Here is a 16,266-nt window from a genome sequence, read left to right on the forward strand (position 1 = left end):
CAACAGTTCTTCTCCTTATGGCATATGGATCTGCAGCTCTCCATTTCCTCAAACCTGCATCTTTCATCTTCCTCATATCTTCTGCTACTAGGTGAGCAGCATTTTGTACTTGCAGATTTGGTCGGAGCTTTCTAAGAATAGGTGCATTCTCATTTGCTTCCTCTTCTGTAGCAAAGGCACTGGAAGCAGGGCCTTTATCCATGGCAACTGCAGGAATATCCTTTGTAGTCTTCCTATGAGCTACAACCTTCTCCACCTGGGATGGAGGCTTAGGAGAAGATTTCCTCGGCATGGCATTAGCCATGAGCTTCTTCTTCTTAGAAGGAACTGGGATCTCATCTTCACCAGCATTATCTTCACGGTCCTCATACATAGAAGTCTGCCTCCCCATAACATGAACTACTCTCTTCCTGGCTCTCTTCACACAAGACTTCTTGGCAAGTTTTTATGTGGAGAGTGTTATGCTCTGCTTTGCAAACTCAGGGGCTCTCACATCAGCAGGTATTGCGTCTCTTTCCTAACTGTCTTCTTAGGAGCCTTGAGAGGAGCTGAAGTTTCCTGTGGCACAAAGTCTGAGTCTTCTTCATCTCAGTTCAGTTTCTTCCTCTGCCTGGTGGCTGCCTTGGGCAAGCCAAAGGAGTTGTAAGATCTAGGGTCAGAGTCAGTCTTCTCAGGACTAGTGCTAGGGTTCATCTCAACACTTTTCTCTCTGAAATCATTCTGACTATCTTCTGATCCAGACATCTTGGCAGATAAGCAGAAGCTCAGCAGCAAACCAGAAAACCTGTGAAGTAGATATAGGAAAGGCAAAAGGGTTGAGCATCACAAAACAAAGAAGGATTTTTCAAAAAATTGAATCTGAAACTTGGGGTATGATCTTCTGCAGGATGTAAATTGGTGACACCGAGTTGGCACATTCAGAGTCACCGAGAAGGCTTACTCGCTTAATAGAAACTTGGCAGTCTATTGCGGTGGGACCGAAAAGAGCTGCTCGGTCTCACCGAGTTGCTTCTCATGAAGCCTAAAAGGGAAATCAGTAGAATCGATTTTGCAAACTCGGTCTCACCGAGTTGCATGATGCGACATATGAGATCACAAATATAATATTTCTCTATGCTACGAGATACTCTGGTGGAAGGGAAGGGTTTGCACATGGTGTCTTGTATATAAACTTTCCAAATGTGTATGAGTTGGATAGGGGAACGCAAAAGGAGATGGGATCCGTACCCTAGCTTGGTGACGGTCCGGCTACGGCGGCAATGGTGGCAAAGATTCCGTCGACGGCGGCGACTCCCAGCGGCGGAGGCGCTCAGGGAGACAAAGGCGATGACGAGGGGTCCTCGGGGCATCTTAGGGCTTTGAGGCAAAGGGTTTTGACGATCTGTATTCAAAGAACCCGTCCGCTGGAATATATACCCATTCGCTGTCTGTGTCACCGAGATGACAAAATCGGTGTCACCAAGTTCCTCTACTGTCAGTTGACAGGGTAACTCGGTGTAACCGAGTTTGTGATTTCGGTGGTACCGAGATTGAAACACCAAATCAGCTTTGGAAATTCGGCGGAACTGAGTTTGTCGAGTTGGTCTCACCGAGATTTTCAAAGAGGTTTTGGAAGGCAACCTTTGACGATATGGAACTCCGAGTGCATCTTCACACAGAGGGATCGGCAAGTGCTTGTTCAAGTTTTGTGATGAAGCATGAATAGAACTTGAGATGAGATAGCATCAATAGCTAGAGAAGGATCCTAGGCATTCTTGTCCATCCAATTGGAAAAAGATAATTCAAGAGCAAAATAACAACAATTGGATGTCCTCAAATGAGCAAACACATGCAGGCCAACATGCTCACACAATAAGAATGATAGATAAAATATGGTGAACATGCGCAAACATCCTAGCACCTATCAAGCACTTGGGCGATGACAAAGTCATCTATATATGAGTATATTGACTTAGGAGCCAAGTAATAATACTTGATCTAGGTCATACTCATCATTAAGCACAAGTGGGGTTACCACTTTAACATAAGCATTAATATGTTCATATCCTTAGGAGATGCTTATATTCTAGATTTAGAGTGAAGCTCCCCCTTGATATGACATTGCTACTTCTCAAACAACAGCGCCGGAAATTGACACGTTGACGGAGATTGGGCTTGCATTTGTTTCTCCCTTGAAGAGGAAAGGGTGATGCAGCACAGGAGCAGTAAGTATTTCCCTCAGTTTGAGAACCAAGGTATCGATCCAGAAGGAGGGTCTCCTCAAGTCCAGAGTACCTGCGCAACCACAAACAAGCTTGCACCCAACGCTTCAAAGGGGTTGTCAATCCCTTCAAGATTGTTTGCAAAGTGAGATCTGAAGGCGGAAAGTGCAACGAAGTAAAAAGGTGTAAGGCTGAAAATATGGTGTGGAGTAAACCCTGGGGGCCATAGTGTTCACTAGAGGCTTCTCTCAAAATAGCAAGTAATACGGTAGGTGAACAAATTACTGTCGAGCAATTGATAGAACCGCGCAAAGTCATGACGATATCTAAGGGAATGATCTAGCATATAGGCATCACGTCCGAGACAAATAGACCGATACTTTCTACATCTACTACTATTACTCCACACATCGACCGCTATCCAGCATGCATCAAGTGTATTGAGCTCATGACGAACAGAGTAACGCTTTAAGCAAGATGACATGATGTAGAGGGATAATCTCAAACCAATGATGAAAACCCCATCTTTTTACCCTTGATGGCAACAACACGATACGTGCCTCGCTACCCCTTTGTCACTGGGTGAGGTCACCGCACGGCATGAACCCAAAACCAGGCACTTCTCCCATTGCAAGAATCATAGATCTAGTTGGCAAAACAAAACCCACAACTCGAAGAGAATTACAAGGATATGAAATCATGCATAAGAGAGATCAGAAGAAACTCAAATAAGATTCATAGATAATCTGATCATAAATCCCCAATTCATCGGATCTCCACAAACACACCGCAAAAGAAGATTACATTGGATAGATCTCCATGAAGATCATGGAGAACTTTGTATTGAAGATCCAAGAGAGAGAGAAGAAGCCATCTAGTTACTAGCTATGGACTCATAGGTCTATGGTGAACTATTCACGCATCATCGGAGAAGTCATGGTGTTGATGAAGAAGCCCTCCGTGTCCAAATCCCCCTCCGGCAGGGCAACAGGACGTGCCCCAGATGGGATCTTGCGGAGACAGAAGCTTGCGGTGGCGGAAAAGTGATTGCGATCGTCCTTTGATTTTTTGGGGAATATTTGGGAATTTATAGGCGGAAGATCTAGGTCAGGGGACCTCCAGGGGGCCCACAAGCCTGCATGGCGCGGCCTCCCTGGCCGGCGGGTGGGGGCTTGTGGGGCCCATGGGGCTCTTCTGGCTTGGCCCCCAAGCTCTCCGATCTTCTTTCATTCGAGAAAAAATCTTTTCGGGGATTTTCTTCCGTTTGGACTCCGTTTCGAAATTTCCTCTGAAAGGGGTCAAAAACATGGAAAAAAAAGAACTGGCACTTGGCACTGAATTAATAAGTTAGTCCCAGAAAATAAATAAAAGGCGTGCAAAACATCCAAAGTTTGACAAGATAATAGAATGAAACCATAAAAAATTATAGATATGTTGGAGACGTATCAAGCATCCCCAAGCTTAACTCCTGCTCGTCCTCGAGTGGGGAAGTGAAAAAGAATGATTTTTTCATGTGGAATGCTACCTAACATAGTTGTCCTTTGCAACTTCTTTCACGTGGCATGAATATTCAGATCCGTACGATTCAAAACAATAGTTTGCTATTGACATGAAAACAATAATACTTCAAGCAAACTAGCAAAGTAATCATGAACTTTCGAAATAACAAGGCCAAAGAAAGTTATCCCTACAAAATCATATAGTCTGGCTATGCTCCATCATCCTCACACAACTAATGTAAATCATGCACAACCCCGGAATTGGCCAAGTAATTGTTTTCGCACTCTTACTTTCTCAAACTTTTTATAACTATCACGCAATACATGAGCGCGAGCCATGGATATAGCACTATAGGTGGAATAGAGTGTGGTGGTTGTGAGATAAAAAGGAGGAGATGGTCACATTGACTCGGCGTATCAATAGGCTATGGAGATGCCCATTAATAGATATCAATGTGAATGAGTAGGGATTGCCATACAAGAGATGCACTAGAGCTATAAGTATATGAAAGCTCAAGAGGAAAACTAGTGGGTGTGCATCCAACTTGCTTGCTCACGAAGACCTAGGGCAATTTTGAGGAAGCCCATCATTGGAATATACAAGCCAAGTTATAAAACGAAGATTCCCACTAGCATATGGTAGTGACAAGGAAAGAAGCTCTCAATCATGAAGAACATGGTGCTAACATGAAGCACAAGTGTGGAAAAAGATAGTACCATTGTCCCTTCTCTCTTTTCTCTCATTTCTTTTTTTTATTTGGGCTTTTGACCTCTTTTTTTTCTTTTCTCTTTTTTTGGGCTCTTTGGCTCTTTTTTTCCTCACATGGGACAATGCTCTAACAATGATGATCATCACACTTTTTAGTTACTCAAATCTCAAAGATCACAATGATGATGACTCCATAGGAAATGCCTCCGGCAGTGTACTGGGATGTGCAACGATCTAGTATGATCATCCAATGGCAATATGAGAGTGACGGCACAAGTCATGAGACGGAACGGTGGTAGTTGCATGGCAATATATCTCGGAATGGCTATGAAAATGCCATAGTAGGTAGGTATGGTGGTTGTTTTGAGGAAGGAATTTGGTGGGTCTGTGCACCGGCGAGAATTGCGCGGCGCTAGAGAGGCTAGCAATGGTGGAAGGTGAAAGTGCATCTATACCATGGACTCAACATTAGTCATAAAGAACTCACATACTTGTTGCAAAAGTTTTTATTAGTAATCAAAACAAAGTGCTAAACGCATACTCCGAGGGGAAGGGTTGGTAGGTGTAAACCATCGTGCGATCCCGACCTCAACACAAAGGATGACAATCAATAGATCAATTATGCTCTGACTTCCTAACATAGCAGTTCACCATACGTGCATGCTACGGGAATCACTAACTCCAACACAAGTATCTCTAGATTCACAACACCCTACTAACATAACTTTTAATATTACCGAATCCACATCTCAAAAATAATTGAGAGGAATCAAAACTTCACTTTATACTCAATGCACATGAAGATGGAGGTTTTTGCATCCTCTTTGGGTACCTAGCACATGGGACTACTTTCATAGCATAAGCCAACTACCAAATCACGCACCGCCGTCCTCTAAAGATATAAGTGAAGCACAAGAGCAAAAGTATCTAGCTCAAAAGATATCAGTGAAGCACAATGAGCAAAAGTATCTAGCTCAAAACATATAAGTGAAGCACAATGAGCATTCTAGCAAAATCATGATGAGTGCATGTCTCTCTCTCTCAAAAAGGTGTGCAGCATGGATGATTGTGACACAACAAAAAGAAAAGACTCCTATGATACAAGATGCTCCAAGCAAAACACATATCATGTGGTGAATAAAAATATAGCTCCAAGTAATGTTACCGATGGATTGAAGACGAAAGAGGGGATGCCTTCCCGGGGCATCCCCAAGCTTAGGCTTTTTTGGTGTCCTTGAATTTGGCTTGCGGGGACTTGGGAATACCCAAGCTTGAGCTCTTTCCACTCCTTATCTCTTTGTCAATGAGAACGTCACCCAAAACTTGAAAACTTCACAACACAAAACTTAAACACAAACTTGTGATAACGTTAGTACAAGAAAACAAACTACCACTTCTTTTGGTACTGTAGCAAACTTGAATTCCATCCATATTGATGATGGGCTATTGTATTCTCACTCTCCCATGGCTAGTACCCCCCCCCCCCCGATACTAACCATAGCTTCATCAAAACAAGCAACCAACTCAAGAAAAACAGAATTTGTCGAAAACAGACCAGTTTGTAGCAATCTGTATACTTCGTATATTTCTGGTACCTCAAAAAATCTGAAAAATTACGATGGTCTGGGGAAAAAGCATATCAATCAGGAGCTAAAAGAATCAACTCAAAATCTCTTTCTGAATAAAATGAAAAATCATCTCGTGAGCAAAAAGTTTCTGTCTTTTTCAAACACGATCAAACAACCATTACCAAGACTAATCATAAAGGTTTTGCTTGACTCAAACACAAAAAACACAATCACAACAGAATTGTGAAAGTGTGGACGCAACAAAACAGAAAGAAAAAGATAAATTCATTGGGTTGCCTCCCAACAAGCGCTATTGTTTAACGCCCTTAGCTAGCATAGAAGCGATAGAATCACGTATCGTCGTCTTTGGCGCTCAAACCATAAGTAGCGTGATCACTTATCATCTTGAGGTTTTCATATTTCTTGCTAGATGATTCACCACTACTTTTAGGAACAAAGACATGCTTGGTGATTTTATTGTGGGCAAAATTGGGAGTATTCTGCATAGCGGCAAAAGCGGAACCCAAGTTGGTTATAACATCCTCTAGTTTGCCAATCCTAGCGGAATCATGACCCAGCTTTTCGCCAACTGTGGGTTCCTTCTCCTTTAAATTTTTCAAAACCATTCCCACCTTGGATCCGTACTGAGTTATTTGATTGTGGATCTTTTTATCCAAATTCTCAATGAGTTCAATGTAGCGACTTTATTTTCAATAGCGTCCAGTCTACGCATCACATGTTCCAGAATTAAGGTAGTTCCATTAACCATGAGTGGGGGTGAGCTACCAAATTTATCACAGCTCCGTAAGAATCAACGGTGTGGCTACCCAAGAAATTTCCACCTACGATGGTGTCAAGAATATACCTATTCCAAGGATAAATACCCACATAAAAACTGCGAAGCAAGACGGTAGTGGATTGCTTATGAGTAGATCTACTCTGAGCATTACAAATCCTATACCAAGCGTCCTTTAAGTTTTCTCCCTCAATTTGTTTGAAATTGAGAACTTCGCTCTCGGGAGTATCATTCGAAGTGGTGGACCTAGCCATCAGGATAGACTATCCCACACAGACGAGAAAAAAGCAAGAGAGATAAAAAGGTCGAACGAAAAGGGCGAACGAAAAGGCGAACAAAAAAGGCAAATTGGTGAAGTGGGGGAGAGGAAAACGAGAGGCAACTGGCAAACAAAGTAAATGCAAGAGATGAGTTTGTGACACTTAATTGGATGAGTTCTTGACTTGATCTTCCTCCCCGGCAATGGCGCCATAAATTCTTCTGCTACTTCTCAAACAACAGCGCCAGAAATTGACAGGTTGACGGAGATTGGGCTTGCGTTGGTTTTTCCCTTGAAGAGGAAAGGGTGATGCAGCACAGGAGTAGTAAGTATTTCCCTCAGTTTGAGAACCAAGGTATCGATCCAGAAGGAGGGTCTCATCAAGTCCAGAGTACCTACGCAAACACAAACAAGCTTGCACCCAACGCTTCAAAGGGGTTGTCAATCCCTTCAAGATTGTTTGCAAAGTGAGATCTGAAGGCGGAAAGTGCAACGAAGTAAAAAGGTGTAAGGCTGAAAATATGGTGTGGAGTAGACCCTGGGGGCCATAGTGTTCACTAAAGGCTTCTCTCAAAATAGCAAGTAATACGCTGGGTGAACAAATTACTGTCGAGCAATTGATAGAACCGCGCAAAGTCATGACGATACCTAAGGCAATGATCTAGCATATAGGCATCACGTCCGAGACAAGTAGACCGATACTTTCTGCATCTACTACTATTACTCCACACATCGACCGCTATCCAGCATGCATCTAGTGTATTGAGTTCATGATGAACAGAGTAACGCTTTAAGCAAGATGACATGATGTAGAGGGATAATCTCAAACCAATGATGAAACCCCCATCTTTTTACCCTTGATGGAAACAACACGATACGTGCCTCGCTACCCCTTCTGTCACTGGGTGAGGTCACCGCACGGTATGGACCCAAAACCAAGCACCTCTCCCATTGCAAGAATCATAGATCTAATTGGACAAACAAAACCCACAACTCGAAGAGAATTACAAGGAAATGAAATCATGCATAAGAGAGATCAGAAGAAACTCAAATAAGATTCATAGATAATCTGATCATAAATCCACAATTCATCGGATCTCGACAAACACACCGCAAAAGAAGATTACATCGGATAGATATCCATGAAGATCATGGAGAACTTTGTATTGAAGATCCAAGAGAGAGAAGAAGCCATCTAGTTACTAGCTATGGACCTGTAGGTCTATGGTGAACTACTCACGCATCATCGGAGAGGTCATGGTGTTGATGAAGAAGCCCTCCGTGTCCAAATCCCCCTCCGGTAGGGCACCAGGACATGCCCTAGATGGGATCTTGCGGAGACAGAAGCTTGTGGCAGCGGAAAAGTGATTGCGATCGTCCTCTGATTTTTTTGGGAATATTTGGGAATTTATAGGCGCAAGATCTAGGTCAGGGGACCTCTAGGGGGCCCACAAGCCTGCATGGTGCCCCCACCCCCTGGCCGCGGGGTGGGGGCTTGTGGGGCCCCTGGGGCTCTTCTGGCTTGGCCCCCAAGCTCTCCAATCTTCTTCCGTTCGAGAAAAAAATCGGGGATTTTCTTCCGTTTGGACTCCGTTTTGGAATCTCCTCTGAAAGGGGTCATAAACATGGAAAATACAGGAACTCGCACGTGGCACAGAATTAATAAGTTAGTCCCAGAAACTAAATAAAAGGCATGCAAAACATCCAAAGTTTGACAAGATAATAGCATGAAACCATCAAAAATTATAAATACGTTGGAGACGTATCAATGAAGAAGCCCTCCGTATCCGAATCTTCCCTCCGGCACGGCACGGGAACGTGCCGCAGATGGGATCTTGCGGAGAGAGAAGCTTGCGGCGGCGGAAAAGTACTTTCGATGAACTCCTGATTTTTTCTGGGATTTTAGGGAATATATAGGCGAAAAACCTAGGGCAGAGGAGGTCCAGGGGGGCCCACAAGCTAGGAGGCCTGGCCTCCCCCCTAGCCGGGGCTAGGGGGCTTGTGGGGTCCCTGGGGACCCCCTGCCTTGGTTCTCAAGTCTCCCGATCTTCTTCTGTTTCGGAAAATATCTTTTCGCGGATTTTATTCCGTTTGGACTCCGTTTCAAATCTTCCTCTGAAAAGGGTCAAAAACACGGAAAAAACAGGAACTAGCACTTGGCACTGAGTTAATAAGTTAGTCCCAAAAAATATATAAAAGGCATACAAAACATCCAAAGTTTGACAAGATAATAGCATGAAACCATCAAAAATTATAGATACGTTGGAGACGTATCAGACATCCCCCCTAAGAGGGATAAACTAACCTTAGATTTTGTCGTAGAAGACTTCAAGTAGGTGAAGTAGTGGTGGATTCTCAATGTTGATCAAGATCATCTTGAGTTGGGAGCAATCCTAGTTGTTTTCTTACTCTTCTCACCTACATGGGTTAGTCCCAAGGAAAAAGGAACACATTAATTACCTTGTTCCTTGCTTACCTTTTAGGGAATGTACGACTCCTTGAGCTAATGCATATGGTTGAGGTTGTTTGCATATAGTTCTTGCCAAAATGAATAAGAGTGGATTTCATTGGCGGAGTCACCCCTCAAGAACTTTCTAGTTCTTTCTCTTGGGGATCCACATCAACTTGATGGGAATCCTTGGAGTTGTCGTAGCACTAGATGAGGTAGAGCTAGTAGTGTCCTTGGGAATCCACTTGACCTTGACTTGGGGTTCTTCTTCAAATAGGTCAATGTCATCTTGAATCTTTCCCTTGCCCTTGTGAACTTGTGGTAGAAGGCAATCTTGTGAGCTTGTTCCTTCGGGAGGAGTAGGATCATACTTCTCCTCTTGTGGAACAAACTTAGGAATGGGATATGGACCTTCTTCCCAATCACCTCCGTTGACGTTGAAGTATCCAACACCTTGTTTCTTCCGATGTCCTCCTTGCTTGCGCACAAATTCCTCAATTGTTTACTTCCGGCAAGACTCTTGAAGACACATCTCTCTATAATCCCTTTCAATAAATCGTTTTCTTGCTCAAGTGTAACTTGGCTAAGAGAATCATTAGTGGAATCAAGAGAGCTACTACCAACAACATTATTGGATTTAGCTTTAGCATTGTTGTTACTAGATGAAGAAACTTTCTTGCCTTTGTTACTAGTGTGTCTAGGTTTAACTTGTGGAACAAAGTTAGACAAGAGTAATCATTTGGCTAGATAAGAAGAACTCTTCTTTCGAAGATCACCATTGATGGCTTTTAGGAACTCATGCTCTTGCTCCAAACCGAGCTTCTCGAAGCGTAGCTTCTCATGGGTTCTTGCAAGCTCTCTATGATGTTCTAGAGTAGTCTCATGAGCTAACTTAAGAGTTTTAAATTCTTGAGTTAGTTATTCAATTTCTTTCTTAACATCATCACTCGATTTCCCTTAACTAGCATGATAATTAGCAAGTTCATTTGCATTGCAATCACTAGTTTTATCAAAGAGCAAGTCATCTTCTCCTAACAAGTCATCCTCATCACTATTAAAATCAAGATACTCGGGGTGTGATACCTTGGGGCCTCTAGCCATGAAGCAGTTTCCGAACCCCTCATTTGGTGAATCAAATAGGTCGTAGGAGTTGGAGGAAACAAGTGCAATGCGGCCAACACCTTCATCTTGACTATAGTCGGAGTTGGAGTGATAGCTTCTCTCAGAATGGTTGTCAAACTCGGAGCCAGAAACCCATTCACCAACATGAGCTTGATGTTTTCTTCTTGAGCTGCTCTTGGTGTATTTGTCCTTCTTCTCCGATTCCTTGCCTCTCCGTGAGTATCTTCGTTCATAACAATCTTCTCTACCCCTTCTCTCTCTCTCTGCGAGGTGACTCGTCTCTTGAGATTCGTCTTCGAGGTGACTCTTCTCTTCGTTTGTAGGGAGCCGAGCACTCCTTGGAGTAGTGTCCGGGCTTCCCACAATTGTAGCAGTTTCGGTCATGACTGGACGAACGCTTCTCATCATGTCTTGAGCTTGAGCTTCTCTCTTTGCCTCTACTCTTGTAGAACTTGTTGAATTTTCTGACCATGAGGCTTATCTCTTCATCAGTGACAAGATTGTCCTTTGACGTAGCGGGAGCATCACATGAAGCTTTGTAAGCACCGCTTGACTTGTTGTGCAACTCATCTTTGTCCTTGAGATCTCATGAGTAACAATCCTACCAATGACTTCAGTTGGCTTGAGATCTTTGTAGTTTGGCATCATTTGGATCAATGTGCTCACCGTGTCATACTTTCCATCAAGAGCTCTAAGTATCTTCTTGGAGACGAATTTGTTGGTCATCTCTTCGCTTCCTAAGCTGGCAATCTCATTGGTGATGAGAGCCAGCCTAGAGTACATTTTAGTGACACCTTCACCATCCTTCATCTTTAACTTGGCAAGCTAACTTTGAAGCACTTCCAACTTAGATTCTCTCACAGGATCAGTACCTTCATGCATATCGATCAACGCATCCCAAATTTCTTTTGCATTCTCAAGGCGGCTGATTTTGTTGGATTCTTCGGGGCATGGACAGTTGAAGATAATGTCGCAGGCTTGAGCATTGAGTTGCAACATCTTCAGTTCATCAACTATCGCCCCGAATATTTTAGATAAACCTCTTAAGAAGTTGGAGGGCCTCACGATCCAGTTCATGCCCTTTGATACGTCTCCAACGTATCTATAATTTTTTATGGTTCCATGATATTATCTTGTCAAACTTTGGATGTTTTGTATGCCTTTTTTATCTCTTTGGGACTAACTTATTAACTCAGTGCCAAGTGCCAGTTCCTGTTTTTTCCGTGTTTTTGACCCTTTTCAGAGGAGAATATTAAATAGAGTCCAAACGGAATAAAACTTCTGAAAAGATTTTTTCTGGAACAGAAGATACGCAGGGGACATGAGAACCAAGGCACAGGCCACCACGGGAGGCCACAAGCCCCCTAGGCGCGGCCAGGGGGCGTGCCTAGCAGGCTTGTGGCCCCCCTATGGCTCGTCTGCCCTACCTGTTCCGCCTATAAATTCCTGAAAAATCCAAAACTACGGGAGAGATCCACGAAAATACTTTTCCACCGCCGCAAGCTTCTGTCTCCGCAAGATCCCATCTAGGGCACGTCCTGGTGCCCTGCCGGAGGGGGGATTCGGATACGGAGGGCTCCTTCATCAACACCATGGCCTCTCCGACGATGCGTGAGTAGTTCACCATAGACCTTCGGGTCCATAGCTAGTAGCTAGATGGCTTCTTATCTCTCTTGGATCTTCAATACAAAGTTCTCCATGATCTTCATGGAGATCTATCCGATGTAATCTTCTTTTGCGGTGTGTTTGTCGAGATCCGATGAATTATGGATTTATGATCAGATTATCTATGAATCTTATTTGAGTTTCTTGTGATCTCTAGTGAACACTATGGCCCCCGGGTCTACTTCAAATCATATTTTTAGCCTTACACTTTTACTTCGTTGCACTTTCCGCCTTCAGATCTCACTTTGCAATCAAGCTTGAAGGGATTAACAACCCCTTTATAGCGTTGGGTGCAAGCTCGTTTGTGTTTGCGCAGGTACTCTGGACAATTGGCTTGATTCTCCTACTGGATTGATACCTTGGTTCTCAAAACTGAGGGAAATACTTACTGCTACTGTGTTGCATCACCCTCTCCTCTTTAAGGGAAAAACCAACGCAAGCCCAAGAGGTAGCAAGAAGGATTTTTGGCGTCGTTGCCGGGGAGGATCAAGTCAAGAATAGTCTCCCGTCAACGTGTCAATTTCTGGTACCAGGGATTATTCTAGGTGAAGCTCATCCAAGTAAGTGTTGCAAACTCATCTCTTGCATTTACTTTTTTTGCCTCTCGTTTTCCTCTCCCCCACTTCTGAAAAACAAAAAATTACAAAAATATTTTCCTTTTTCGTTCGCCCTTTTCTCTCGCTTGCTTTATGTTCGCTTGTGTGCTTGTTTGCTTGCTGAAGTCACCATGACTGAAAACACCAAACTTTGTGACTTCTCGAATACTAATAATAATGATTTTATTAGTACTCTGATTGATCCTGCCACTAGTGCGGAATCATACGAAATCAATGCTGCTTTGCTGAATCTTGTTATGAAAGAGCAATTCTCCGGCCTTCCTAGTGAAGATGCCACATCCCATCTTATTACCTTCATTAAGCTTTGCGATATGAAAAAGAAGAAAGATGTTGATAATGATGTGATTAAATTGAAGCTTTTTCCGTTCTCGTTGCGAGATCGAGCAAAAACTTGGTTTTCACCTTTGCCCAAAAATAGTATTGATTCTTGGAACAAGTGCAAAGATGCTTATATATCCAAGTATTTTTCCGCCGGCTAAGATTATCTCTCTCCGTAATGATATCATGAATTTTAAGCAACTTGATCATGAACATGTTGCACAATCTTGGGAGAGAATGAAATTGATGATTAGAAATTGTCCCGCTCATGGCTTAAGTCTTTGGATGATTATACAAATCTTCTACGCTGGTTTGAATTCGCTTCTAGAAATATCTTGGACTCCGCCTCGGGTGGAACGTTCATGGAAATCACATTAGGAGAAGCCACAAAACTCCTAGACAATATCATGACAAACTACTCTCAGTGGCACACTAAAAGGTCACCTACTAGTACAAAGGTACACGCTATAGAAGAAATTAACTCGTTGAGTGCTAAGATGGATGAGTTAATGAAATTGGTTGCTAGTAAAGGTGCTCCTTTAGATCCTAATGATATGCCCTTGTCTTCCTTGATTGAGAGTAGCAATGTGACCTTGGACGTTAAATTTTTTTGGTAGGAATAATTTTGGCAACAACAATGCTTTTAGAGGAAACTATGTTCCTAGGCCTTTTCCTAGTAATCCCTCTAATAACTTTGGCAACTCCTACAACAATACTCATGGAAATTACAATAAATTACCCTCTGATCTAGAGAGTAATATCAAAGAGTTTATCAACTCGCAAAATATTATCAATGCGTCCATAGAGGAAAAACTACTCAAAATTGATGATTTTGCTAGTACCGTTGATAGAATGTCTATTGATATTGATGCTTTGAAAGTTAGATGTGCTCCTCCCAAGATCAATATGGATGAAACTTTGAAAGCTATGCGTGTTTCCATGAATGAGAGCAAAGAAAGAACCGCCCAAATTCATGCTAGACATGAATGGCTTAAAAAGGCGTGTTCTCGTGATAAGAATCACGAAGATCGTGCTTGGTGTGACTCCCATTGAATCCTTGTTTTCTAGTGTCAAACCTAATGATGATGGGGCTCGATATGAATCCACTTTGGTTGAAAAATGCCCCAATGATTCGGAGTCCATCAATCTTGATGCTAAAAGCATTGAAAGTGGAGTAGAAGATATCAAAACTTTGAGTAGTAATGAAACTACTACTTTGGATTTCAAGGAATTCAATTATGATAGTTTCTGTTTAATTGAATGTATTTACTTGATGCAATCCATGCTAAACTCTCCACACGCTTATAGCCAAAACAAGGCCTTTACCGATCATATCGTCGATGTTATGATAAAATCTCTTGAAGAGAAACTTGAGTTGGAAGTTTCTATTCCTAGAAAGCTTCATGATGAGTGGGAACCTACTATCAAAATCAAAATCAAAAACTATGAATGCAATGCTTTGTGTGATTTGGGTTCTAGTGTTTCCGCGATTCCAAAGTCTTTATGTGATGTTCTAGGCTTTAATGAGATTGAGGAGTGCTCTCTTAATTTGCATCTTGCGGATTCTACTGTCAATAAACCCATGGGAAGGATCAATGATGTTCTTATTATTGCAAATAGGAACTATGTACCCGTGGATTTCATTGTGCTTGATATTGATTGCAATTCTACATGCCCTATCATTCTTAGTAGACCTTTCCTAAGGACTATTGGTGCTATCATCGATATGAAGGAAGGGAATATTAGATTTCAATTTCCTTTAAAGAAGGGCATGGAGCATTTTCCTAGAAAGAAAATAAGATTGCCTTATGAATCCATGATGAGGGCTACTTATGGTTTGAGTACCAAAGACGACGATACGTGATTCCATCACCTTATGCCTAGCTAAGGGCGTTAAACAATAGCGCTTTTGGGAGGCAACCCAATGAATTTATATTTTTCTTTCTGTTTTGTTGCGTCCACACCATCATAATTCTGTTATGATTGTGTCTTTTGTGTTTCTTTTTCTGTTTGAGCCAAGCAAAACCTTTATGACTAGTTTGGTGTTGGTTGTTTGATCCTGTTGGAAAAAGACAGAAACTTTTCGCTCACGAAATTATTTTTCATTTTTATCCAGAAAGAGTTTTTGAGTTGATTCTTTTTGCTGCTGGTTGATATGCCTTTTAACCAGTCTGTCGTAATTGTTCAGAATTTTTGAGGTAGCAGAAGTATACGAAGTATACAGATTTCTACAGACTGGTCTGTTTTTGACAGATTCTATTTTTGTTGTGTTGGTTGCTTGTTTTGATGAAACTATGGATAGTATCGGGGGGTACTAGCCATGGAAAAGTGAGAATACAGTAATCTAACACCAATGTAAATAGAAATCAAGTTTCCTACAGTACCTCAAGAGGTGGTAGTTTGTTTTCTTGTGCTAATGATATCACGAATTTCTGCTTAAGTTTTGTGTTGTGAAGTTTTCAAGTTTTGGGTGATGTTCTCATGGACAAAGGGATAAAAAGTGGATAGAGCTCAAGCTTGGGGATGCCCAAGGAATCCCAAGCCAAATTCAAGGACACCAAAAAGCCTAAGCTTGGGGATACCCCGGGAAGGCATCCCCTCTTTCGTCTTCAATCCATCGGTAACATTACTTGGAGCTATATTTTTATTCACAACATGATATGTGTTTTGCTTGGAGCGTCTTGTATCGTACGAGTCTTTTCTTTTTGTTGTGTCACAATCATCCTTGCTGCACACCTTTTGAGAGAGACATGCACTCATCGTAAATTTGCTAGAATACTCGTTGAGCTTCGCTTATATCTTTTGAGTTAGGCAATTTATCTCACATGTGTTTCACTTATATATTTTGAGCTAGATAATTTTGCTCTATGTGTTCACTTAGATCTTTTAGAGCACGGCGATGCATAACTTGGTAGTTGGCTTGTGCTATGAAAGTAGTCCCAAAGGTGATAGGTACCCAAAGAGGATACAATAAAACTTTCATCTTCATGTGCATTGATTAGAAAGAGAAGTTTGATTCCTCTCAATTAGTTTTGAGACGTGGATTTGGTAATATTAAGAGTT

The sequence above is a fragment of the Hordeum vulgare genome, chromosome 4H (genome assembly GCF_904849725.1).
Source record: "Hordeum vulgare subsp. vulgare chromosome 4H, MorexV3_pseudomolecules_assembly, whole genome shotgun sequence".
Classification (NCBI taxonomy): domain Eukaryota; kingdom Viridiplantae; phylum Streptophyta; class Magnoliopsida; order Poales; family Poaceae; genus Hordeum; species Hordeum vulgare.